A 3,930-nucleotide genomic window follows, 5' to 3' on the forward strand; every position below is an offset into this window, starting at 1 on the left:
TGTGTGTGTGTGTGTGTGTGTGTGTGTGTGTGTGTGTGTGTGTGTGTGTGTGCGTTCATGTATGTGCGTGCGTGCGTGCGTGCGTGTGTCAGTATGTGCATAAGGTGCGTGCGTGCGTGTGTACTCATGAGTGCGCGCGCGTGCGTGTGCGTCCATCCGTGTGTGTGCGTACGTGCACGTGTGTATAACGCATGCATCACGCTCATCTATCTAGTCTTCTTTACCATGGAAAATTCGTGACGTAGTCCCTTTAAACATTTTCCACACATTTACGTTGCATATAAAGTCTTCTTCACACATGTTTAACATGCAGCCGAATTTCCGCACCATGCTACCAAATTTACTTACTTCTTCTCACAGTCTCTGTTTTATGCACTAGTGGCGATTGGGGTTCCACTGACTGCAGGCTACGAGATCTCACCTAAACAACAAGAATAAGAAAAGTGATGCTTTTGCACATGCAGTGCTTCTGCTCTTGATAACTGCTGCCACCTGGTGACAGATTAAAGCAAATTAATTTATAATGTAATAACAGCTTGACCAATTGTGGAAACTGCTGCTAACAGGTTAATTTTGTCAATTGATAATGAAATGAAATTACTATTAATATTGTTATGAAGTCTCAATGTCTTAGGGTCTGTGAGTTAGTTTAGTCTGTGATAAATTCGCTGTGAAGTAAATCGCATCGAGTCGTTATTTACCTTATAACAGCTAAGCGGAAATCGGTGAACAACTTTCTAAAAACAATGCTATTTGTACGATCTTATTATAATAATTGTTCCGACATTTCATACTGTCTGTAACAAAATATTTTACTATATTTATCAAAATAATAGCATATTCTCTTTGTATTAAGTTTCCCATTTCCTTTTTTTTACGTTTAACTCAATTGCATTTAATCCTGCACAATGTCTATCTTAAGCACATACACTACCTTTCTCGCTTCTCATCTATCGTTCTCTAATGCGTAGTTTTTCACTTATGGCTGTCGTTATTTTTCTGCTGGGGTGACTCCGTAAATGCGGTGGCTGCGATATACTAGCTGGAAATATAAATAATAGATATAGCAATATATTGTGATTGAATTTACTTCAGTAGTTATTAAATATTCAAATATATCTATATTCATATTATTATAAAATTCTTTATTCTTATGATAAATTATTCAATAAATAGCACCCCACCTCAAGATAATGTATTTCGGCAAATTGTTACAGATAGTGTGTAAGGCACGATTCACAGAAACATTGGGCGTTTGGGAATTTAGCAAAAATTCTTAATGAATAATGCAGATATTGTGTTTGTGTACGTGCATACGTGCGTGTTTGTACACGTGCGTGCATGTGTGTGTGTGTGTGTGCGTGTGTGCGTGTGTAACTGTGTGTTGATGCGTGCATGAGTGTACGTGTGTACGTGTACATTGTGTACGTGTGCATGAATGTGCACGCGTGTGCGCCCGTGAATGTGTACTGCGTGTGTTGTGCGTGATATGTGTTGACAGTGGTGCACGCGTCGGGTGTTTGTACGGAAGCGTGTGGGTGTGGTAGGTGTGGTGCCCTTTGAACATGCTGCACGCTGTGCGGGGTGGTTTTACGAGCGTGGTGTGTGTATGTGTATTGAACCAGTGTGCACGCGTGCGGGTGTTTGTACGAGTCTGCTTCGTGTGTGCCCCCTTATGCCTTCGGAACAGTGTGACGCGTCGGGTGTTCTGTACAGCGTGTGTGTGTGTATCGCTGTTGCTTTTGAACAGTCTGTGCACGCGTGCGGGTGTTTGTACGAGCGTGTGTGCGTGTATGTGTTGGACAGTGTGCACGCGTGCGGGTGTTTGTACGAGCGTGTGTGTGCGTGTATGTGTTGAACAGTGTGCACGCGTGCGGGTGTTTGTACGAGCGTGTGTGTGCGTGTATGTGTTGAACAGTGTGCACGCGTGCGGGTGTTTGTACGAGCGTGTGTGTGCGTGTATGTGTTGAACAGTGTGCACGCGTGCGGGTGTTTGTACGAGCGTGTGTGTGCGTGTATGTGTTGAACAGTGTGCGTGCGTGCGTGCGTGTAAACATTATGTATCACACTATCTTCTGTTATCAATACTATTCCTGCTCTTGACAGTTCCTGCCACCTGGTGACAAGTGCACGAGTGTGCGTGCGTATGTATAAAGCATGCATCACCCTCATCTATTTTCTGTTATTGAACATTGTCAACACGTCAAGTTTAACGTTTTAACATACATGTATATTTAAAATGCAACCGAATTTGCGCACCATGCTAACAGATTTACTTATATCTATACTTACATGCAGAGACAGAGCAGCGGTCTCAGCCACCTAGTGGTGATGGGAGTCCCACTGACTGTATAGGCTACGAGATTTCACCTGACCAACAAAAATATCTCGAATAAATGTGACAGTATTCTTGCTCTTGACAGCAACTGCCACCTGGTGACAAGGTAAAACTGTACCGCATACGTTTAAAGCAACTGCATTCGCATGTTGTTATAATTATTTCTGCACGCGTACTATGCTGCTATTATGCTAATACACTACATTTCTCTTACCTCATCTATCGTCCTCTATCTGTCGTTATTCATTCAGGGTTAACTATGTGTTTTTCTGATGGGGTGACTCGGTAAATGCGGTGGCCACGAGATGCTAGCTGCAAATATAAATAATAGGTAGCAATATGCGGTGATTGAATTTACCTCAGTATAAATAAATAGCTCCCCACCTCAAGATATAATCTATTGCAGTGCAATTGTAACAGATAGCGTGTAAGACATTACACACAAAATTATGGGGTAATTACAACAATTCTTATCACATAATGACAGGCACTGTGTCTAAGTGCGTGCGTGTACGTTCATACGTGTGCGTGCGTTCATGAGTGTGTCAGTGTTCATGCGTGTGTGCGTGTGCGTGTGCGTGTGCGTGTCACGCGCCGCCAGCGGGCGCGCGCCGTGTGTTGTGTCTGTGCTATGGGTTATGCTGTGTATGGTGTATGTGTGTATGTGTGTTATGTATGCCCGGTTAGGTCTGATGCTGTCGCTTGCAGTGATATAATGAGACTATAGTGTGTATGTGCTGTATGTTGTATGTGTGTATGTGGTAGGTTTTGTGTGCTGTGTGTGGTTGTGTGTGGTGGGTGGTGTGGTGGTTATGTGTGTGTATGTGTGTAGTGTGGTATTTGTATGTATGTGTATATTGTGTGGATGTATGTATTGTGTATGTGTATGGTATGTGTGTCTTGTGCTAATTATGTATGCTGTGGTATGTGTGTGTGGTGTGTGTGGTGTGTGTGTGTGGTGTTGTGTGTGGTGTATGTGTGTATGTGTGTATGTGGTATGTGTGTATTTGTATTGTGCAGGTGTGTGTGTGTGTGTGTGGTGTGTGTGGTTGTTTGTGTGTGTGGTGTGTGATATGATAGTGTGTATGTGTGTTATGCATGCGTGCGCCGCGTGTTCCTATCCGTGTTTGTGCTCTGTCGCGACCTACCACCTGCGTGTCCGGTGTCGTGGCTGTGCCGCTGTGCGTGTGGCTTTAGTTCCGTGTTGTGTTCCTCTTGACGCCATTTTAATCATCTGTCGTACCATCCAACACACATATCCACTTCCTATAAACACTGCCAACATATACATGGACTGCTTTGTACATAATGACGATTAATGACCTTTTACCCAATACGCGATATTACCTGAGCGACACATATTACCGACGTGCACCATAAAGTTACCGCGCGCGTATATATTACGGCAGGCCGCGGGGTTCTATCTTAACATAAATTATATAATTTTATGTAATTTTCTCAATTCATTTAATTTTTATGGATTCTTTTTATATAAAATATTATTTTAATTTCTTATCGTCGTATTAATTTGTTTTGTTATTGTTATTTATCATATTTTATTTTATTTTAATCGCGGTTATTTACCGTATTAC

The sequence above is a fragment of the Priapulus caudatus genome, unplaced genomic scaffold (genome assembly GCF_000485595.1).
Source record: "Priapulus caudatus unplaced genomic scaffold, Priapulus_caudatus-5.0.1 Scaffold3181, whole genome shotgun sequence".
NCBI lineage: Eukaryota > Metazoa > Priapulida > Priapulimorpha > Priapulimorphida > Priapulidae > Priapulus > Priapulus caudatus.